This window comes from Octopus bimaculoides, chromosome 25 (assembly GCF_046866305.1).
Source record: "Octopus bimaculoides isolate indiv1 chromosome 25, ASM4686630v1, whole genome shotgun sequence".
NCBI classification, from domain to species: domain Eukaryota; kingdom Metazoa; phylum Mollusca; class Cephalopoda; order Octopoda; family Octopodidae; genus Octopus; species Octopus bimaculoides.
The window spans coordinates 33,973,900-33,998,899 of NC_142952.1; the positions used below are offsets into that span (position 1 = coordinate 33,973,900).

A 25,000-nucleotide genomic window follows, 5' to 3' on the forward strand; every position below is an offset into this window, starting at 1 on the left:
TAGGCATGTTTACAAGCATGTCTACACATGAACAGGTGCGTGTAGACGCACATGCACACTTAATACAGACGTACGCATTCACTTACACTATGCTCACTGGCTCTTTCTCTCTCACATACACGCACACTAACACGCACGCACATTAACACGCACGCACACATACACGCAAACTAACACGTACGCCCACATACACGCACACTCACACGTACACACACATACACGCACACTCACACGTATACACGCACACTCACACGTATGCACACATACACGCACACTCACACGTATGCACACATGCACGCACACACACACGCTCACACGTATGCACACACGCGCACACATGCGCACGAACACGCACATATACGCGCACGCGCGCACAAATGCGCACACGCACATATATGCGCACGCACACAAACACACATACGCACATGCATAGCACTCGCATACGTGCACCCCCCCCCATTCTCCTGGTTGACATGTAAGAAATAGAAGCCAAATCTTGAACTCCTGTCTTAATGTGTATAAAAATTAAACTAAAAATCTCTGTATGGTCACGACTGGATTGTCTTTGACAACAGATTTGTCAAATCAAATCTAATCACGCAGGAATTTGTATCGATTTAAATTTTTAAAGATTTTCACGAGTTCTTTTGTTGTCTATCTGTCGCACACATGCACGCATTGACACACACACACACACACACACACACACACACGCATACACTGCAATTTCGTTAATTTAAGTGCATACATTTGTCTCGAGAGCCTAAAGCATTGTGTATGACACTTATGAATCTGATATCGTTTTCATAAGTTGCATGCGTGAAACTGTTGGCTCTTCAACTACGTTGCAACATTTGGCAATTAAACACACAGACACACACACACACACACACACACACACACACACACACACACACACACACAGCACTAGATGGTTTCAAGTATTTTCTTATCTAACTATTTGTCCATTTCTCACTTGCATTCTCTCTCTGTCACTCTCTCTCTCTCTCTCTCTCCAGCAATCAAGTTAGTCAATAAACGCACCACCCTAAGCTGTTTATATCAAATGAAATACATGCAATGAAAAAAATGCTTTATATAATTATATTTGTGTTTGTGTGTGTGTGTGTGTATGTATGTGTTTGTGTGTGTATATATGTGTATACACAGCATGTATATTGCTTTAATGTGTGTCTATATGTGTGCATGTGTGTGTATATATTTATATATATATATATATATATATATATATATAAAAACACACATACACAAAGATGTGTGTTGTGTGTGTGTGTGTGTGTGTGTGTGTGTGTGTGTGTGTTTGTATCCTATTTACTCGAATAGGAGTTGCGCTATTCTGTATCTAGTTGGAACTGGAAAAACTGGAGTGCAAGAAGATACACAGGGCGAAGTTAAAACTGAAAAGGGAACAAGTTTCGACTAAGATTTAACACTGAATCATGGATGCAACTTCAACACAAGTACATACGGTGTGTGCGTGTATATATATATATATATATATATATATATATATATATATATACACATACACACATATATACGACAGGCTTCTTTCAGTTTCCGTCTACCAAGTCCACTCACAAGGCTTTGGTCGGCCTGAGGCAACAGCAGAAGACACTTGCTCAAGGTGCCAGGCAATGAGACTGAACCCAGGACCATGTGGTTGGTAAGCAAGCTGGTTACCACACAGCCACACCTGCACCTATATATATATATTTCCACAATTTTTTTCTACAATTAGGCTGTTTGGTAAGAAGCTTGCTTCCCAGCCACATGGTTCTGGGTTCAGTCCCTCTGCATGGCACCTTTGGCAAGTGTCTTCTATTATAGTCTCGGGCCGACCAAAGCCTTGTGAGTGGATTTGGTAGACAGAAACTGAAAAAGCCCGTCGTCTGTCCCCTCACTGTCACTTGACAACCGATGTTGGTGTGTTTACGTCCACATAACCTAGCGGTTTGGCAAAAGAGACCGATAAAATAAGTACTAGGCTTACGAAGATTAAGTCCTGGAGTTGATTTTTTCGACTAAAGGCAGTGCTCCAGCATGACCGCAGTCAAATGACTGGACAAATAAAAAAAATAAAAGAATTCCTAATATTTATTTGGTGCCTTGCCCACCACAACAGAATTGAAATCTGAAAACCAAAGTGCTACACAAAAGGCATTGGTGTGGGTGCCACATAAAAAGCACCCAGTACGCTCTGTAAAGTGGTTGGTGTTAGGAAGGACATCCAGCTTTAGAAACCAACCCCAAACAGACAACGAAACCTGGTGTGGTCCCTCACCTTGTCAGCCCCTATAAAGCAGTCCGACCCTTGCCAGCATGCAGAATGGACATGAAATATTGATGAATGTTAATAATAGTAGGAATTTTTTTTTTTATATACATCAAATAACTATGCAGGTCCAGTAGATTAAAATAAGAATTAAAGGGGTTTGTAGGTAGAAAATGGTTGGGAACCAAAGCCCTACGTAAACAGACCTATCTATAATCAGACCTTCTGCCCACGACCATCCTGTCTTTCCTTCAGGTTTGGTGTATTCGGGGCCACATCGTTCAATACATCACTTCTTTTTTTCCAAGGACAGTTGGCTGTGATTTGAGGGAAAGTTGACTACCATTTCCAGCAGCTCTAATGGCCACTGGGTGTGTAAGTGTGGAAATGTTATTCTTATCTGAGAGCTTTTAATCCAAGCAAGGCCATCCCTACTCCATAAATGTCTTTTTCGCTTTTCTTCTCCAAAGTAAAGGAAAATAACTATCTGGGTGATAGGTGCTGGCATAGCTACGTGGTAAGAAGCTTGCTTCCAAACCACCTGGTTCTGGGTTCAGTCCCATTGTGTGGTACCTGAGACAAATGTCACTGCTTAACAACTGGTGTTGGTGTGTTTATGTCCCTGCAATGTAGCAGTTCAGCAAAAGAGACTGACAGAAGTAGTACCAGGCTAAGAGAAAAACAAAAAAAGTACTGAGGATGAGTCTTCACGGCTGTGCCCCAGCATGGCCAAAGTCAAATGGCTGAAACCAGTAAAAAAGAGAGAAAAGTAAAGTGAAATAACAATATCTGGGAGAGAGAGAGAGAGAGAGAGAGAGAGAGAGAGAGGGTGAGAGAGAGAGAGAGGGTGAGAGAGAGAGGTTGATGTTGTAGATTTGGCAGCACCCTCCCTCCCTCACTCCCTCCCTCCCTCACTCCCTCCCTCCCTCACTCCCTCCCTCCCTCACTCCCTCCCTCCCTCACTCCCTCCCTTCAAATGCCAACCACAATCTCTCTCTTACTCCCTGTCACACACACACACACACACACATGCATTAATACAAATGCATATGTGCATATTTAACACAGGCTTCAGTACACACACTCGTACATACACACACATACATGCACACACACATGTACACACTCGTACACACACACACACTTACACACTCGTACACACACACACTTACACACTCGTACACACACACACGTACACACTCGTACACACACATGTACACACTCGCACACGTACACACTCGTACACGTACACGCAAACTCGTACACGTACATGCACACTCGTACACACATGCACACTCGTACACACACACACACGTACACACACACACACACACACACACACACAAGCACACTCGTACACATACACACACTCGTACACACGTGTATGCACAAATGCATATGTGCATATTTAACACATGCTTTAATACACACACACACACACACACACAGAGGAAGTCCTTGAAACATGAGAATCTTCTGGCATGAAGAGTTAATACTCTTACCTTTTCCAAGAATTTCATTTATGCTAGAAACCTTCCTGTTGGTACACACTCACTCACATACGCACACATCCTCTCTCTCTCACTCTTCTGTGTTTGTGTGTGGCATAGAAATATGGTTTTATGCTGACTTGATTATGACGATGATAGTGATAATATTTTTTTTTCATTCTAGATTGTTTCTGGCAATGTTTGGAATGGTGGTGGTGGTGGTGGTACCAAGTCTTGGTAAATGAGAAATTTTGTGGGAATGGAATGAAAACTGTAAACAACTTTGTCACTCACTAGATCTGTTGTTGTTGAGTTCCAAGTAGAACTCGATCCACCTGGCACTTATGAACAAAGACAATCAAACCATGACCATTCCATTTTTTTCTTCTCAGAAATAACTTATTCTAAACTACATCAGCCAAACTCTCTCGTTTTTGGGCTTTTTTTTAAAGGTCTGATGTGATTTGCAGGCATGGCTGAGTGGTAAGAAGTTTGCTTCATAAACACACAATTCCAGGTTCAGTCCTGTTGCTGGTCCAGGGAGGTGACTGTCTGCGAGGGAAATATAATACACACATCGCCAGTACCGCCTGACTGGCCTTCGTAGGATTTTCGAGTGAGATCGTTGCCAGTGCCCCTGGACTGGCTCTTGTGCGGGTGGCACATAAAATACACCATTTTGAGCGTGGCCATTGCCAGTACCGCCTGACTGGCCTTCGTGCGGGTGACACGTAAAAGCACCCACTACACTCTCAGAGTGGTTGGCGTTAGGAAGGGCATCCAGCTGTAGAAACTCTGCCAAATCAGATTGGAGCCTGGTGTTGCCATCCGGTTTCACCAGTCTTCAGTCAAATCGTCCAACCCATGCTAGCATGGAAAGCCGACGTTAAACGACGATGACGATGATGATGATGATGATGACATCGATGATGTAGATGCCATCCAGACTTCTTTCAGCAATTTGTTGATCCACCCCAGAAATTAGTTGCAAGCCGAGTGAAAAGTATGTACCAGGCCGAAGATCTGATAAATAGTGACCTGCTAATGGTAACTGTGTGAATCCTGGTTCATAGCTTAGGCTGTTGGTGTCTCAAGTGACAACACAGTTGAGACCCCTTAGTAAATGGAGGTCGGTGTGAAAAGGATGAAATACAAGACCTGTCAAAAGGCAAACTCCAAATAACCAATAACCATCCAAATGGGTGGGGGTGGGGCTAGTGGTTAGGGTGTTGCACTGACAATTGCAAGATTGTAGTTTCAATTTCTGGACAGGGCATTAGTTGGTGTTCTTGAGCAAGACTCTTCATTATATGTTGCTTCAATGCACTTTGTGAACGAGTGACTCTGTGTCCTGTTTGGGGAGAATGTTATGATCTTTGTCAATTGCCACGGAAACTGGGTAACCAGCCCTATGTGGGGGTGCATGGCTTAGTGGTTAGTGTGTTGGACTTACGATCGTAAAATTATGGTTGTGATTCCTAGACAAGGCAACACATTGCCTTCTTGAGCAAGACACACACACATTTTATATGTTATAATTTAGAACAAACAGTAAAAAGTTGTTGTTATAGTACTTGGAGTTTCGAATGCCTTTTCTACATATTGAGCAGGGCCGTCTACCTGAAGGGATTTGTGATTTGTTCAAGGTTCCATTGTATTATTTTAAAATCTATTCTTTTTTGCCATCCCCACCCCCCTCTCCGGTACCAATTGATCCACAGCCTGGTGATTGGTGACACCTGATCTAGAACATTCCCGCTACAACAGAAAAGACTTGAAAGAATAAGGCAATTAACTAAACAAAATTGGTTTCTACACAGAAATGTAGTTGGTTGTGAACAATATAAATAAAAGTACAATTCTGTCTCTCTTTACATAGTTTTTTTTTGTATCTGGTTTCACTTTGCCATCGTGTTTGATTTATTTTGCATGGTTTCTTTCACAAATACAAAAACGCTTCTTTGTATTGTTGGTTTTTTTTTGTTTTTTTTTTCCTGTTTCGGTCTTTGAGTTTGGTTTTTCTTTTCGTTCCATTTGTTGACAGTGAGCTTAGATTGCATTCCAGACTGACACTTAAGGTAGAATATTTTTTTTTTTCTTTTCATATATTTTAACAAAATATTTTCAGGATAGAATAATAGTGTCAAATATTACAGAAGTTAATTTCTCTGGAATTGAAGATTAATTTATTAAATCGACTTCCAAAATGGAGAGGGTTTAACAAAACTACAAAACAGTTTGGTATAAATGGAATAATTGTCAGAACAAGTAAAAGAAATGAAGACAAAAATCCATGCAGGGGTAATTGTTGGATCTTCAGTAACACAAGCATCATGCATTGTAACATTCTGGAAATGATGGAAAAAGCTCTGTTTTTGGGCAGAAGGTAAAACCAAATATTACAATAGTGTGGCCGGAATACATAGAAGTGGGAAACCCAGGAAGTCATGGGATGAAGTACTGAAGAATGACCTCAGGAAGCTGAGTGCTTATATGCACCAAAAAGTCCAATTCAGAGGTTCTCTTGTGGCAAATAATGCAGTATTTTGTGTTCTAACACAACATCCATTTTTAAGTAGGAGATAAATCTTATCTTTCAGTATTGACACTGCTTCTGTCACCGTTAATTTTATATGTACACACACACACACAATTTATCATCCTCATTTCTATAGATATTTATCATCATCATTTAATGTCTGTTTTCCATGCTGGCATGGGTTGGATGGATGGATGGTTTGACTGAAAACTGGTAAGCTGGGGAGCTGCATTAGGTTCCAATCTGATTTGGCAGGGTTTCTATGGCTGGATGCCCTTCTTAACACCAACCACTCCGAGAGTGTAGTGGATGCTTTTTACGTGTCACCGGCATGGGTGCCAGTTATGTAACGTTGGTATCAGCCAGGATTACGATCTCACGTGGCTTGACTGGTTCTTCCCAAGTATGATGTATTGCCAAAGGTATTGAGCACCTATTGCCTCTGTGAGGCCCAATGTCCGAAGGGTGTTTTTTAGGTGCCACTGGTATGGGTACCAATTACACATGACACCAGCATCGGCTATGACTACGGTTTCATTTGGTTTGATGGGTCTTCTCAAGCTTGGCATATTGCCCAATGCCCGAAGAGTGCTTTTTACATACATTGTTTCTTTTTTTTATTAATATGACAAAACCCCATATCTTGCTCACTTTACATGATTTCAGTTTCCATGGTAACTAATGGAACCAATCTCCTGCGTCAACCAAAAGACAATTGCATATAAAATGTTGATGGAGGTGGAGGTGGGAGGCTTATTTTAATTCTTCCATTGATTGACTAATTTTTTCCTTTTTTTTTTTTTTTCTTTAGGGAATGGAAATATAAAGCCCCTTCCGATCAACGCTGTGCTTTCTATAAAGGTTTAACAAGCTTCAATCAATTATTATGGCGTTTCACATGACTTATACAATATATGCAGTGAGTGTTTACGTAACGGAAATCTCCAGAATATGGTAAAGAGGAAAAAAATAAAACACAAAAAAACATGTGAGTAGGAAACCTTTTCTTTTGGAAACTTTTATTTATCTAAAAAAAAATTTATTTTGTAAATCAGACAGTTTTGTTATCAAAGACAGTATTGGTTTTAAAAGTTAGCACAAGGCTAGTAATTTTGGGAGGGGAGGGGGGGTTAAGGTGATTACATTGACCCCGGTGTTCAAATGGTACTTATTTTATCAACCCTTGAAAGGATGAAAGGCAAAACTCCATAAGGCCTTCTTCGAACTCAGAACCTGATGCCAGAAGAAACATCTCTGACAATTTTGGCAGCTCACCATTTTATCAAAGACAATATTGAAAGATGGTTGTCATCCATTCTCTCTCTCTTTTTTCTCCTTTTTTGACAAAATTAGTGAGAAAAAATTGTTGAACATCACCATTATTTTCTGTCTCCTCCAGGGCTGTGGAGTCTCATAGCCATGGAGTCGGAGTTGGAAACAATTAAGGGGTAGCTGCTGAGTCAGTCAGTAAAACTATACTGACTCCGACTCCCAATGTCTGTATTCTTTAATATAAACCAGTTCTAACCTAGGGGCCTACTCAAAGTACAAGCGTATGCTTTATGAGATATGTAGACCACAATCACTTAATTACATAAAGAGGAGTCAAGAGTCGGAGGTGCCAGTAGTAGAGGAGTTGGAGTCAGTTTTTTGACTCGGCTTCACAACCTTGGTCTACTCAACATTTTGACATTAATTTATCTTTTTTTCTGTTCTTGTCACCCGATATCACACAAAACAGCTGAAAAAGCTGTTAGTCTCATCAGTCTCTCTCTGTTGTGTATGTTTGTCATGTACTCTTGGCATAGTTCCACGATTAGATGCCCATCCTGGGGTCGATTTGTTCGACTAAAGGTGGTGCTCCAGCATGGCCGCAGTCAGATGACTGAAACAAATAAAAATATATATATATACACACACACACACACACACACACACACACAAGTGTGTGTGTGTGTGTGTGTGTGTTTTTCTCTGCAGCAACACTTGGCAGCCAGTTTTGGTGTACTTACATCCCTGTAACTTAGTGGCTCAGTAAAAGAGAATTATAGAATTAGCACCAATCTTTAAAAAAAAGTCCTGGGGGCCAGTTCACTTGACTAAAAGTTCTTCTCGGTGGTGCCCCAGCAAGGCTCCAGTCTAATATCTAAAACAAGTAAAGGATAAGAGATACTGAAAAAATACAGAAACTCAATTACTACTGACTAAATTTAAAAGTTGTATTCCACAGAAACATTTAAGGTTTATTTAAACAAACAAACAAACAAAAATTGGAATTTGAAGAATTTTATTAACGCAAGCAGGAAATAGTTGTATAGAGTGTTAATTGCCCTGAAATGATAATTTCTTTTTTTTTGTTGTTGTTCGTCTAAACATTGCTGCTCCTCTTACAGTGTACAATGAGCAGTTCTTTGCTGGGTTTGTGGGTGTGTATATGTGTGGGTGTGTGCATGTGAGCATCATTACAATCGTTTGGTCAAGCATGGCATTGTCCATCTTGGTCCTGCGTTAGTTAAAGGAGGTCTTTGGTGAGGCATCCTGTATCTCGTATGCTGCTTCCGGATGACTTGCTCAAGTACGGCCATGCTTTGTAATCCATAGCAGCTGGTCAATTGCCAGCTCTTGTTTAGCTCAGGGGTTTTCAAACTGTGGTCCGCGGACCACAGGGGGTCCGCAAGGACAAGACAGGGGGTCCGTAGACAGCAAATACTTTTTATGGGCAATTTGATTTTATATATGTTTTTTAATCGAAATCTTTTAATTGACAATAAACCTATTTTGTTAAATACAGTTAAAATAATTAAATGTAAAAATATGTTATTTTAAGCAAATATTTATGTATAAATTTCATAAGCGTTTATAAGGGGGTCCCTAAGGTAAAGCCTGAAATATAAAGGGGTCCGCAAGTAAAAAAGTTTGAAAACTCCTGGTTTAGCTCACCAGTAATGTCTCCAAAAATGCAAGAGCCTTTCTCTTGTAATTGTGGAAATGGGCAGGAGATCTCCATCCAGCTGTTTCTTGGTGGGATGAGGGATGAGTCCTCCAAGTTGGGTTTAAGAAAAAAAATCATACAGATGCTGTATAAAGAATAAAGATTATTTTTTATATAATATATTTTATAACTGTGCTCATGCGCTTGCAATCTTCCTTGAAAACATGTCTGGCCATAGTGGTGTATGTGCTTGGAGGACCAGGTGGGGAGGGATATTATTTTGCTTGAAAACAGTTGAAGGTTGGTCTCGGGACAAAGAACACACATGGGACAGTTCTCATTGTAGTTCTGATGTGTCTAAAGCCCAAAGGCTTTAATTCTATGGGCGCTGCTCCTCTAGCTGAACTAATGTTGGTCATATTATGGTGCCAACAACTTCAGATTCTTTACAGCTGCAACTCTTGAATGCCACACGATCCACACATCCCATGTCTTGCACAATCTTTACCTGACACCGAATTACATAACATGAACAATCAGGTGTGGCTGTGTGGTTAAGAAGCTTACTTACCAACCACATGGTCTCAGGTTCAATCCTGCTCATTGGTAGTACCTTGGGCAAGTGTCTTCTACAATAGCCCCAGCCTAACCACACATGCACGTGCTCACATATACGTATACACACATAAATGTTTGAGAGGGGTTCCAACTAGATGAAATCTCCAGGTGGTTTAAATGCAGAAGTCTCTGCTATCCAGGTGGCTAAAAAGTGTCTGGAGAAGGGCACTCAGGAATCATGACTTGGATGTGGTCCAGCCTGGCCCGGCCCGGCCCCCTTAGAGTGTAAGAAATTAAGGGCCAAAACAGTTGCCTTGGGGTGGGTTTCTCCTCTGGAAACCTGTTGATCGGCTCCCAAGAGAGTTTCTTACCACTGTAGAATTTGAACTCGGAACACAACTGTTACAAAAAAGCTACTTTGTGTGTGTGATTTTATTAGGATAAAAACAAAGTTGGATCTTGGCATAGTTTGAATTCAGAACTCAAAGATATTTGACGTCTGGCACCGTTTCTGTTTGTTCCAACACGTTTTCCCTTCTACACTTTCATATATTGACACCTGCTGCTATAGATTATCCATTCATCTCAAACCAATTCTCTTATATCTACCTTCTTGCCGCCGCCTCCTCCTCCTCTTATTATTATTATTATAGTCCCTCCGCCTCCCTTCCATTATCTAGTATTTCCTGTTGGAGTCTGTTCCAGCCAGTTTTATAAATCTTTATTCATTCAATATTTCTCCCACTCTCTTCGTCTCTTTCTTACTGCTTCTCTCTCTCTCTCTCTCTCTCTCTCGCTCGGTTACACACACACACACACGCACTCATTTGCTTTCTTTCTGTCTCGCTCTCTCTCAGACTTGCCCGTTCCTCCTTTTTCTCACGTGTTTACATCCTTCTCTCACGTGTTTACTCCCTCTCTCGCATGTTTACTCCCTCTCTCGCGTGTTTACTCCCTTTCTCGCGTGTTTGCTCTCTCCCGTGTTTGCTCTCTCCCTCCCTCTCTCTCTCTCTCTCTCTCCCTCCCTCTCTCGCCTGTTTACGCTTTCTCTCGTTTCTTCTTCACATATCTACTTCGTCTTTATTCACCGTTGACTTTCCCTCTCACTCTCTCTAACCTCCTCCTCCTCCTCTTTCACTCGCTCCCTTCCTCCCCTTCATCTCCATGTTGCGCGCGTCTCTTCACATATACGTCTGTTAAATCAAAACAGACGCGCATGCACACACACACACACACACACACTCTCATACACATACACACACACGTTCTTATATATACACACACATATATATATATATATATATATATATATATATCACACACACACACGCACACTTGCATACGCATATATACCTACTGATTGTCTCTCTCTCTCTCTCAACACACACACACACACACACACACACACACACACACACACACACACACACACACGTCAATTTTAATCCGTATTTCGAGCTTTAAAAAAAAAAGGAGAAAGATCAATGTCTTATAAATTATCATTATCGACTAATTTAGAGGTAAGAAAATTATTTATTGCCGAGCAGGTTATAATATATATATATGTATGTGGGCTTGTTGAGCCGCGAGGATATCCTGATCCCACCGTGACCATCCCATCGTTTTTAATTCACACTAAACTGTCGAATGTATCCACACAAAAAAAAAAAAAGTCCACATCCAGAAAAGTTGTTTGCAGGGTGGGTGGGATTTAGTCTTAGTTGCTATTTCTAGCAGATAAAATGACCGCTTCGAGGCGCCCCTCACTGGCTTGTGTGTGTGTGTGTGTGTGTGTGTGTGGCTTGGGTCAGCCTGATTAAGTAGGGCCCATGATTAAAAGCGTCCTGATTAACAGCATCCCGTTTTTAGGATATATCCAAGATTACTTTATCCTGAAGGAGCCATAGATTATTCCTGTTTCAAGACAGTGACGGTGTGATTTGAGAGGGATTTGGCTGCTATTTCTTGAAAATGGAGCGACCACGAAGAGGCTCGTTTCTATGGTTTGTGCGCGCGCGCGCTTCATGTCGAAAGTCCGAAGATGTGTCCGGCCCTGGAGTGTGGTGTGGTCTGCATTGTTTCTTGTATCTTGTATTTGCTCGACTGTTTGTTTATGTGGTCCAGCCTGTTGCTAATAGCAGCCACATAAATGGCTTCTTTGGCTTCTATTACGTGTGTGTGTGTGTGTGTGTGTGTCACACTTCCTCTCTTGGATCTGTCTGTGTGTGTATTGTTTGACTTTATTTTACTCTTTTATCGATCCTAGGGAGATGAAAGGCCGAGAAGTCCGGGGTCGATGAAATGAAAGTATCGGTCTACTACTGAAGCCGATGCAATCAATTAACCCACCCTACACACACTTCTGAATTGCTGGTCTTGTCTTAATTAGAAGCATTATTATTATTGTTATTATTATTATTATTATTATTATTATTTGTTTGGCTTTTGCTTTCTACTTGTACAAGTTGACTCCAAGTCTCTTCCAGGGACCCCAAGAGACAACAAGTTAGAAGTTCAAGTCAGTGTTATGACTAGGGTGCCATATTTATTGGTTTTGCACAGAGTACTGTTCTAGAGCAGGGGTTTTCAAACTGTGGTCCGCAAGGACAAGACAGGGGGTCTGTGGACAGCAAATACTTTTTATGGGCAATTTGATTTTATATGTTTTTTAATCGAAATCTTTTAATTGACAATAAACCTATTTGTTAAATACTGTTAAATAAATAAATGCAAAAATATGTTATTTTAAGCAAATATTTATGTATAAATTTCCTAAGCGTTTATAAGGGGGTCGTCCCTAAGGTAAAGCCTGAAATATAAAGGGGTCCGCAAGTCAAAAAGTTTGAAAACCCCTGTTCTAGAGAATGTCTGTCAAAACAGAAGAAAATTAGAACTTTTGTTTTAAAAGTAATTTGGTGAGAAGACCGATAGTGTGGCCTTAAGAGGACAGTAAAAGGTGTTTGCTATTTCGTACATTTAAAAGTACTTTTAACGATGTTCACAAATTAAAATGTTTTTGGAATTTGGTTTGATACTGTGGTATATATGTATTATATATGTAATAATTAAATTATTTGTTATGCACTTTGGTATGCACGTGGTCCCTTAGTCTGTGGAAAAATTGTCTTGCATGAAACAAGTTCATAGTGCAGAAATGGTTGGTGACCACTGCCATGCAGGACTCCATCAGTCAGCCAGTCCTAAAACACTTGATATCACAAATACCATACTAACATTGTTTACATTCATTTTGAAGGAAGTCAGGAATTCTCTGATGTAAGGGAAAAAAGAACTTTAATCCCTTATTCTGTCCTTCATTTCTGTTCTGTAACAGAATCATTAAAGGACTTTTGACTTTGGAAATTATCAATGGAGTGTTCTAAAGAAACGGAAGGACATTATGTCATGTAATGGTCATAATACATTTGCTCATAGTCCTCCTCATTGACAGCCTGCCTAGGGTTTAACAACCACTTGTTTCATCAGATTTCAATAGGAGGAATGCAGGGTGAAGTGAATCTCTGCCAAATTTGAACTCTGCTTGATCAAATCGAAGGTCTTTGAGCAGTTCCCAGTTCATCAGGAACTGGCTTTCGACCTGCTTCCATACCTTAGAAAACCTCTCATACTGCAGTACTTTTGAAGATTAACCTGTCTCAAGGCTAAAAGTGATATACATTTTCCCAGTTAGTGTGTCTAGGTTTTATATTGTTACTTTTCCTGCCAGCTTGTATTATAGATTCATCAGACTTACAACAAATCTATTTTCTGCTCCTAATCCAACAGAATCTCAGGCTTTTTTTCTCTTCCTTTTTCCTCTTTTTCTTTCTTGCTTTTTTTATTTATCTCTAGTAAACATCTCCAGCTGATCACTAATTAATCTCAGTAATTCCTCAGAGATTAAAAAAAACATCTATTCCTGTTCTTCCTGATCAGATGACCCAAACTCTCTGGAGCCTTTAATTATCTCAGAAAACGATAAATGCTTTTGTTTGTTTGTTGGTTTGTTTATATAATTTTCATATTCATTGGTAGGTGGAGGGAGCACTATCAGATAGAATTAGGAATGTCATTTTACATTGTGTCCAGCTTTGTCCGAGTTCCCTTTCAGGAGTCATTAAAAAGACTGGTCAAGTACTGGGGTCAGTTTAGTTGACTGAACACTGCCCCCACCTCCTCCCCCACTGCCTCCCCCACCACATTTCTAGACTGTGTCTACATAAGAAACTATTCTTTATTATAAAGGTGCTGATTTGGCAGAATTGTTAGCATGCTGGAAAAAAATTCTTACAACATGGACAAAAGGCTGCTGAGTTCAAATTCTGCTGGGGTTGACCTTATCTTTTACTCTTTTGGGGTTGATGAAATAAGCTCCATTTGAGCCCTGTGGAATGCAGCAACGAGCAAAATATTGCTAAGCATTTTGTCTGGTGTGCTAACGATTCTGCCAGCTCGCCACCTTAATAATGATAATAATAATAATAATAATCTGATGACAACGTTTCTCTAAAAGAAATGAAGAAACTTTCAAAATACAAAGACTCTGGAAATAGAAGTAACTCGAATGTGGAGCCTAAAAACAGAAACAATTCCTATCATTGGAGGCGCATTAGGTGTGATAAAAGAAATATCCAGACAAATACATGACAAAAACACCAGGACTAACAAATATATATAAAAATGGCACTTCTAGGCACCACACACATCCTATGTAAAATACTTTCAATACAGTGAAAGTAAGAGCATCACAACAAACCACAGCACATACCCAAGGCACATAGAGCTGCGCTCGGTAGTGCAGTGAAAGCACGTGATAGAAATAAGACTACTGAATAATAATAATAATAATAATAATAATTCTGGGTTTAGCCCACAGATAGCAATTTTGAGGTGAGAGGGTTAGTTGGTGACATCAACCCCAGTACATGACTGGTACTTATTTCATTGACCCTGAAGAACGAGAGGCAAAGTTGGTCTCTGTGGAATTTGAACTTGGGACATGAAGACAGCTTGAATGCCAAGAAGCATTTTGTCTGGCAATGTTAACAATTCCCGTGGCTTGCCGGCTTCCATAATGGTAACAATGGTTTCCAATCTAGGCGCATGGCCAACAATTTTGAGGGGAGGGAGGGGTACCATCAACATCAGTGCTCAACTGCTACTTTATTTTATTGACCCCTAAACAAGGGGAAGGGGAAGTTGACCTTGGCAGGATTTGAACTCCAGAACCAACAGAGCTGGATCAAATACAGCAAGGCATTTCTTCCGATGCTCTGACGATTCTGCCAGCTTGTTGCCTTAATAATTCTTTTATTCTTTGACTTGTTTCAGTCATTTGACTGTGGCCATGCTGGAGCACCACCTTGAAGGGTTTTAGTTGAACAAACCGACCCCAGGACTTATAATTTTTTTTTTCTTTTTTTCTTTTTAAAGCTTGGTACTTGTTCCATCAGTCTCTTTTTCCGAACTACTAAGTTACGGGGTTGCAGGGATGTAAACACACCAACACCGGTTGTCAAGCAGTGATGGGGTGACACACACACACACACACACGACAGGCTTCTTTCAGTTTCCATCTACCAAATCCACTCACAAGGCTTTGGTTGGCCCAAGGTTATAGTAGAAGGCACTTGCCCAAGGTGCCATGCAGTGGGATTGAACCCTGTGGTTGGGAGGCAAGCTTCTTACCACACAGCCATGCCTGTGCCTATTATTAACAACAACAACAATGATTTCAAATTTTTGCCCAAGGCCAGCAATTTCGAGGTGGGAGTAAATCAATTACTTTGACACCAGTGCCTTAATAATAATAATAATAATAATAATAATAATAATAAACTGTTGTTTAACCCCAGGTCAGCTGTGGTGTAGTAGACATATAATCAAAGGCATTCCAGCCATGACCATCCTGTTTGATTTATGCTTTGCTTCACATAACTGGACCTTCCTTCCACAATGTCCTTTTATTCAAGAGGAATGGCTGTGATTTAAAAAGAGATTTAATTCCTATTTCTACCAGGTGGAGCTGCTGCATTTGGCTGTGGTTGCTGTGGCAATTCAACTGGGCTGTTATTCTGGCTGCTGCTACATCTAAAACAGAACAGCAGCGTCTGTGTGTGTGTGTGTGTGTGTGTGCTGTGGTAGCAATCACAGCTGACTAGCAGCAGCCATTGTCAGCTTCTTGTTTGTGTTGGTGGTGGTGGTCGTCGGGGGGGGGGGGAATCGGAAAGCAGGGAGAGAGAATGAATATCAGTTAGTGGCTAATGTTTGTGTTTATCTTCACAACATAGTTTATCAGTGTTTTTTGTTTTTTAATCTCAATTACCTTAAATAGGTTAGCACTAGCAGGAACTTAACTGCTGTTTTTTCATGCAGATGTTGTCCTCGAATAATAATAATAACAACTGTAGAATATTTTCCACTTTTTCTACAATGACAGATGTACCTTCTCATACATTTACTCGGTAACTCATGTCATTACTTGTGCAAGTACAGTGGTGAAGTCTTGGCTTCACTGAAGAGGACTAACAAGGCTGAAACATGTCTAGCATTGCACCACATATTTTGTAAAAGAATCAAAAGAATATTATTCATTAACTTAACGTATTTTTCGCCCATATTTGTTCAAGCAAGTAGTTCTCCTCTCTCCTTCTGTTCCACTAATTTTCTTTTTATTTTCTTTCAAGTGAATTTTTCTGTTTTAAAACAGTATTTGAGTCTTCATGTTTTAAAGAAGGAAGGTATGAGTTAACGATGTCATGAATTAGCCTTTCTAGAATTTTCGAAGGTGTGCATAGAAGGGAGACAGGTCTCTCTGGTGTCACTAAGGTTTTTGTTGAGCTTTAGAATTGGTTTACCCAGATTCTAGACATTTCACTGTGCTGCTGTGAGTCGTTTCTTTGTGTTGTGATTCATTTATAACTGGGAGTTTGAAATGTATGCTTGAGCCTTTTTCCTTGGTCCTGGGAACTTTTAGATTTCTCTTTAGGTTTAGGGAAAGGTTCAAGATCACGGCGTGGTGGACATAGTTTTTGCTTCCTGTTTTTCTGTGCTTTTATCTTTTTATGACTTTTTCTTTTTTGTTTTTAATTTTCATTAAAGAAATATTTCATTAAAGTATTTTCTGCTGTTGCAATCTTCTCACGTGAAACTTTTTATCATCATATGGGGGAGTGGGATGTGACTATTATTATTATTATTATTGATACTAATTACCCTAGATAGTGTTTTGGTTTGTGTTTGTGTCAGATGTTTGCTTGTATTTTTTTTTTGTCTTTGTCTTTGTTGTTGGTGGATCATGTATGTGCTAATCTATTTCTGGTTTAACCAGGAATTGTGGGATATTTTTCACGGTGTGTTTATAATTATTTTGTTGGCTGTGTGTACTGCAGTGAACGTACGTGACTTAATTGTTTAAGTGTTGAGATCACAAAGTCATGGGTTTGTTTTCTGTATTGGGCAAAGGTGCATTGCATCCTTGAGCAAGGTGCTTCATCTCACATGGCTCCAATTTCCTTGGCTAAAAATAAGTACCAGCTGATTGCTGGTTCAACTTTTTGTCCGTCCATCTGTCAAATCCTTGGTGTTCTGCTTGGTAAAAAAGGACAGGTGGGCTGATTGTGTCTATGTCTGCCTGCAATCACATAATTAGTGAAAAACAATTAGTGAAACAATCAGCAAAAACACAATACATGGTACCTGTGGCTTTTATATACCACAGTGCCTCTGTGGTTGATTGTGGTAATGTTGAATGTATATATAGTGGCATCTATATTGGTGATTGTTGCATTGAATTCTGAAAACTTTGGTTCTAAGTTCCTTGGTGGAACTCCATCCATTACTCCTTTTCAAAGTTGGTAAAAGTATTTTTGTAACATGTATTGGTGTGTTTTGAAAATGATTAATAACTGGTCCAAAGAAATTTGCCAATGATTGCCAAATGGCTGTAGTAAGGTAGGTGTCTAGTATAGAATACTTTCTATTGGTTCAAGGAAATTTCTCCATAAACATTTTTACCATTGGAAAATTTGTGGTTAAAAAAAGAATTGAAAAGAAAATTGACGAAAAAAATTAGCTGTTTTCTTAAAATGGCAACTTCATCAACTAACCTGCTAATTAGAGAAAGGTAATTTCTTTATAACGAGTTATTTAATTTACAGTCTGCTTGTGTGCCTCCTTTATGGTGAAATTTCTTATGGCAAATTTTCCCGCTGCAAAAATGTTTGCATCAGATTTTCTGGAGAAAGTTGTAGTTGATCTGGTTTTAAGATTTAAAGGGAGTTCACTCTGAATGTTATTGTTGCCTCTTTTGTTGTCTGTAGTATTTGAAATCCAGGATGTATTGAGTGCATTAAATCTCTCTCAATGATGGTGTTTGTGGATGTGTTTATAGTGCTGTAGTTGGACTGTGTAATCTAGTGGGACAGTTGTAGTGGATATGTACCTGTAACTTTTTTTTTTTTGTCAGTCCTGCCAGTTAGGACCGCCTGACCAGTAAAGGTCATTGGTGTTGTTGCCTTCTTTTCACTTTTGTTGCTCTGAATTCATTAAGAAAAGAAAACCCGTCTAAATTAAATTTATTCTTTTTCCATCTTTCTTCCCTATCTGACAAAAACCCCTCAATATAAAAGAACATGTTTAGCCTTACTTGAACTTGTGACCTTTTGCCTTTACAAGGGATCTCTTCTAGTCCTGCCTCTGTTCTCACACCCTCAGCACTCAATCACCGTATTTGAACTTCGACATTTTAGGGAAAACATAACCTTTCCCAAACCCTACTCTCCCTTACTTTAAAGGATATTTGGTTGCATGGGGATGGTGGGAGGGCGGGAGGGCAGGAGGGTGGGAGTGGATGATTGAGGTAGAGTGAAAGGGTTCAATTAATGAATTCCCTCCTCCTCCTTTGGAATTGTTAATACAGAGAAGCATTGTTTAGAACTAGGTACATTTGAACCAATTATCCCCAGGATGCATCTTAGGCATGTTATCTCATTGTGTATTTGCACTTATTATCCCAATAATACATACAATATCAATGTTATCTTGAGTACACAAATCATTGTCACCAATGGTGGTGGTGGTGGTGGTGGTGATAATGGGAGAATCTAGTATTTTCAACATTCCAAGATAATCACTTCACTCTTCCCTTCTCCCTCTCTCTCTCTCCTCTCTCTCTCTCCTCTCTCTGTCCTCTTCTCTCTCTCTCTCCTCCTCTCTCTGTCCCTTTCTCTCTCTGTCCCCTTCTCTCTGTGTCCCCTTCTCTCTGTCCCTCCTTTCTCTTCCTCTTTCTCTGTCCCTCCTTCCTCTCTCTCAGAAGGCTCTGCCAGGTTCCATGTCTGCTTTGGCATGGTTTCTACTGCTGGATGCCTTTCCTAATGCCAACCACTTAAAAGTGTTCTGGGTGCCTTTTATGTGGCACCAGCACCAGTGAGGCAACCAAGTACCCTCAAGATAAGACCCCCCTCAGCTTAGCAGAGTATAGACTCAAGAAAGAAACTATGATGGGGAGAGAGAGAGAGAGAGAGAGCGAGTGAGTGAGTGAGTGAGTGGCCTATGTGATGTCCAGCTACAATGGGAATATGAGAGAGAGTAGGAAATGCACTGAGTGAAAATAATGTGAGGGATGATTAGGGGTAGGGGAATGAGTTGCATGCTGTGGATGTCAGGTCAGTGTAGGGGAAAGAGAAGAAAATAGAAGACAAAATTATGGGAGGGGAAAGCTTGACAGAACCTCAATTCTGCTAGGATGGGCAGGTCTTATCAAACACAGCATCATAAGACCACCCAGCTCGGTCCTCCCGTCATCTCCTCTGAGGAGATCGACATCTTGAGGTTGGTCATTGCCACTCCATCCCATATCTTCCTAGGTTGACTTCTTCCACATGTTTCTTCCATTTTTAGACATTTGCCACTTGTTTATATGGCTGTCCTCATCCTTCTGCATCACATGACCATTACAGCACAATCTTCTTTTCTGTTGAGCACATTGCACACCCACCAGATCAACACACACACACACACACACACACACACACACACACACACACTCTCTCTCTCTCTGGCATAGTTATGTTGATAACCTGTTGTTAGAATTCAAAATACATAATCCTTCAGACTTAGTGTTAGGCAAGTACAGTTGATTACATAATTCCTATTCTCTTGTCATTCCATATATGTGTGTGTGTGTGTGTGTGTATGATAGTTGTTGAAACTGATACACATGCTTGTGTGGATATCATGTGTGTTTGTGTATGTAGGTCAATTTGTGTAACGACTTTCCCCAGGCTGGTTATTGAAGAGTTTTAGAGATTTTTTTCCAATGTTGCTAAGTGTGAAATGGAGAAGCAGTTTTGAGTGGTTATTCAGATGAACCTCACAGCTTGAAATGTTTTATTTCCTGGATATTGTCAAAGACCGGGATCACTATGATGGTCCAATGACTCTTTGGCTTATGGAACGGAGGAAAATAGCAGAAGGGGGTTAGGTGGTGTTGGTCGATTTTGTGGGGGGGGGGGGGAGGGGTGAGAATAGCAGTTTTTCCTTTTCTTCTTCACCACTCACAGGATTGCGAACACCATCAGCTTTGTTGTTGTCATTACTGTTGAGTTTGATTCCAGGCAGTGACCTGAATAATAATAATAATAATAATAATAATAATAATAATAATAATAATAACATTGAAAAATACCTTAGGAATGAGAACCCAGGTTCAAAATTTCCCCAAGAAATTGATAGCATTTGAACTCAGAATGTAACGCATTTTGTGTGGCATGCTAATAATTCTGCCAGCTCACTGCTTTACTAATAATAATAATAATAATAATAATAATCCTTTCTATTCTAGGCACAAGGGCTGAAATTTGGTGAGAGGGGGCCCAGTTGATTAGATCGATCCCCAGTATGCAACTGGTACTTAATTTATTGACCCCGAAAGGATGAAAGACAAAGTCGACTTCGGTGGAATTTGAACCCGGAATGTAAAGACAGACAAGATACTGCTAAGCATTTTGCCCAACATGCTAATGATTCTGCCAGCTCGCTACCCTTATAATAATCCTTTCTACTGAAGGCACAAGGCTTGAAATTTGGGGGAGTGAGATAGTTGATTACATTGACCCCAGTACTCTACTGGTACTTATTTAACTGACCCCGAAAGGATGAAAGGTAAAGCTGACCTCGGCGAAATTTGAACTCAGAACGAGAAGACAGACGAAATACTGCTAAACATTTTGCCCGGCTTGCTAACAGTTCTGCCAGCTCGCTGCCTTAATAATAATAACAACAACAACAACAAAGGTGGTAGACTGGCAGAATTGTTAGCATGTTTGACAAAACACTTCACACCATCTTTTCTGATTCTATCTTTCAGTGTCATTGAAATGACACTCCATTGGTTATGATGACGAGGTTCCAGTTGATCTGATAATTAACATGCAAGTGGGTGAGTACTCCACAGACATGCATACCCTTAATGCAGTTTTCAAGGAGACTCAGTACGACGCAGTGTGACAAGGCTGTCTCCTTTTGAATTACAGGTACAGTTCACTTTTGCTAGCTGAGTGGACTGGAGCAACGTGAAATAAAGTGTCTTGCTCAAGGACACAGCACACCACCAGGAGTTGAACTCACAACTTTACACTTATAAGCTGAGTACCCTAACCACTCAGCCATGCACTTTCATGGGTTATTGAAATAAGTACCTGTTAAATATTGGGGTTGATGTAATCAACATGCCTCTTCCTCTCCAGAGTTTAAGGGCTTTGAATTGAGAGGTCACAACCTCCACTGCTTCTCACACCCCTCATATGTATCGATGCGTTTATTTAAGAAAACAAACGAGTATATATTTTTTTGTAATGTATTTTCATTTTGTTTCCGACAATAATCTACTTAGTTGCTTTGTAGCTTATCTCTTTTATCTATATATATATATATATCTATATATATATCTATATATATATATATATATATATATCTATATATATATATATATATCTATATATATATATATATATATATATATATATATATATATATAGATATATACACACATACATATATATATATACATACAAACTAGCAGATTGCGCAAGCTTTCTTTGTGCTGTCCAATATACATACATTACACGTTTGTATATATATATTCACACATTATAATATACATATACACATATACACACACATTCATACAGATATATATGCACACACATATTTATACACACACACACACACACACACACACGTACATACAGTTGTAATCTAGGTAATCCACGTGCAGGCAACAGGTGTCTGTATTTAGAATGGATTTAATCTAATCTGCCGTCTCTTGTATTTTCCGCACGAGTGGCAAATCAACTCTGCCATGTGTCTGCAATGGAATCTTGCATTTTAATCATCACAAGCTAAATAGTTGTTAATTTGAAGCCATTTACCAACAAGTCTGTCTCTACTCTTGTCTTGAGGGATTCTATTTTGCTATATTTTTTCGTTTCGTTCAGGTAAGACCCTGTTTCTGGTTCCAATTTAAATCTTCCTGTATTTGTTTTATATTTGTTTTTTTTTACCATTTTCCTCACAAGATGAATCAGCACCTGGCATACGTAAGACCAGACGTATTCCTTTTATGATCATTTTGTCTTTTATTCAGAAATAGGGCCCTCTGGATTATTGTGTTGTCTGTTAGGGGTCTTGTAGATTGGTGAATTAAATGCTTCTGGTATTCTGTCTTCTCCCTTTGTTTTTTTTTTTGTTTTTTTAGCATCAGTACCCTTGGGGTCAACTATCTTTTTCATTGTTCAGGGTTCTGAACTTTGGGCCTTTCTTATAGCTTTTCACTTGTTTCTGTCATTTGACCGTGGCCATGCTGGGAATTTTAGCCAAATTAATCAATGCCAACACTTATTTTCTTTTTAAGCCTGGTAATTTATCAGTCTCTTTTGCTGGACTGCTAAGTTATGGGGACATAAGCACACCAACACTGGTTTTCAAGCAGTGGTGGGGGACAACACATACACACATTTATACACACACACACACACACACACACACACACACACACACACACAGACAGACACACACACATATTTATACATACACACATACGCGACAAGCTTCTCTCAGTTTCTATCTACCAAATCCACTCACAAAGCTTTGGTTGGCCCAAGGCTGCAGTAGAAGACACTTGCCCAAAGTGCCACGCAGTGGGACTGAACTCAGAGCCATGTGGTTGGGAAGCAAGCTTCTTACCGCACTGCCTCCGTGATTATTATTTTTGTCTTGTCATGTTTACTGTTGTCATTGTTGTCAAGATAATTGTTGTTGTTGCCATTGTTATCGTTTACATCGGGTTTTCCTATATCAGCAGATGTCGGATGGGTTTCATTACAACCTGAGTCATCTGGCACATGCACATACATATGCCTTCACACACACACACACACACACACACGCATTCATTCATTCATTCATGCATACATGCGTTCAATCACGCATGCACACAGTCATCCATATGCATGCACGCACACATACTTTACATTTATGTTCACGTGCACACATTCATTTAAGCACGTACACACACATATGTACACACACACGTAAACGCACGTACACACACATACATGCACGTACATGTACGCACATGTACACATACATAGACACACACACACACACACACACACATATGTAGGCACAAACACACATGTAGACACACACACACACACACAGGCGCACACACACACACACATACAGGTGTGCGCACACACACACACACACACACACACACAAAGATATCAAACCAACTTTGTTGATGAGATAAATTAGTTTCTGTATTTTTTTATTCCCCCCCCCACTCCCAATGCTTTTTAAATCTCCCTTTATTTATTTATCTATTTTATTGTACATCTCTTAATATTTTGCTCCTACAATCTCTTGTTATTTCATTTGTACTGCCTGTGATTGAACTTGGGTCTCACATTTCGTAAAATAGATTAGAAGAAAATTAAGAAATGGAAACTCTAACAAAAAAAAATCCTATTCCTACTCTCCAAGAAAAAGAAAAAGAAATGTCACTCAGAAATGGTGTTATGATGATACCCTGCTTGGATGGGGTCATGGTACCCTTCTTGGATGGTGGAACCTAAGTAGAAAAATGGAAAGGAGCTGGATGTTAGTCATCAGTGAATGTGGAGAATGAAGAAGACCGACTTTATCGTGAATGGACAGTTAGTTGGAAATGGCAGCCTCTCTCTTACAAGGTGATTCCAATTCCATTTTCTTCATCTCCCCTAACTCTCTTCTGCCACCTTTATTCTGGTACATTGCATATAATGACCATGTGTGACCGTTAGGGTCTACAGTGGGTACTAATTACACAAGTGGTGTCTGGTGTCAGTGGACTGAAATTACAAATGGAAGTGGTGAGGTTAGATCTCAGGATCTTGGACTCTTTGGTAAAATAACTTTGTCATAATTAAGCTTGTGTTTAGAACACAAATCAACATGGAATTGTAATGCCATGTTTTAACTTGGATCACTTTGAAACGGGGAAGTTTGTATCATGGAACCCCAAAATAGTTCCAGGCTGGTTGATATCAAAAGAAGGGTTTTAACAGGAACCACTCTGTTGTGAGCACCTCTCTTCCTTTCCTCCTCCCACACCCTTGTCTCAGGAAAAGGGTCATGGGCACAGACCCCCACCCCTACCCAGACCGTCCATTAGACAGAAAATACATCAGGGGATAATTACCTGTTGCCAGATATCCTGTGGTGGTGTGGTGGGGGGTGGGGGCACCGAAGCAATTTTTCTAACATTGGTGAAAATGGTTGTTAATCAATAATCGATTGATCTGTCCAATCATATATTCAACGGTATTTTGTTTATTTGTTCTTTTTTGTTTTGTGATGGATGGATGTGTGTGTGTGTGTATGTGTGTGTGTGTGTGTGTGTGTGTGTGGAGGAGTGGTGTTCGTGGTGGGGGACGTTCGGTTTGTTTTCCAAAAAGAAAAAAAAGAAACTGGACTGATGCCATAATTGTTAAGTCTAGCTTAAATAATCTGCAGAGTTCCATTGTAATTTGAGTCTACAATTGTTTCTTTGTCCCATCCTCACCCCCACTCACCTTTAACACGATAGTGGTTACAGTGATGATGGTGGTGGTGGGGATGGTAGTAATTTTTGTAATTAACGA

At 39.9% G+C, this 25,000-nt stretch overlaps 1 protein-coding gene across 1 annotated transcript in view; it reads left to right on the forward strand.

Moving 5' to 3' along the window:
• LOC106873770 (E3 ubiquitin-protein ligase RNF19A) overlaps positions 1–25,000 on the forward strand; it is a 94,969-nt gene that overhangs the window by 20,659 nt on the left and 49,310 nt on the right. The window contains 1 exon segment of the mRNA XM_089342303.1: positions 7,137–7,313. The gene's annotated coding sequence lies outside the window, so the exon portion shown is untranslated.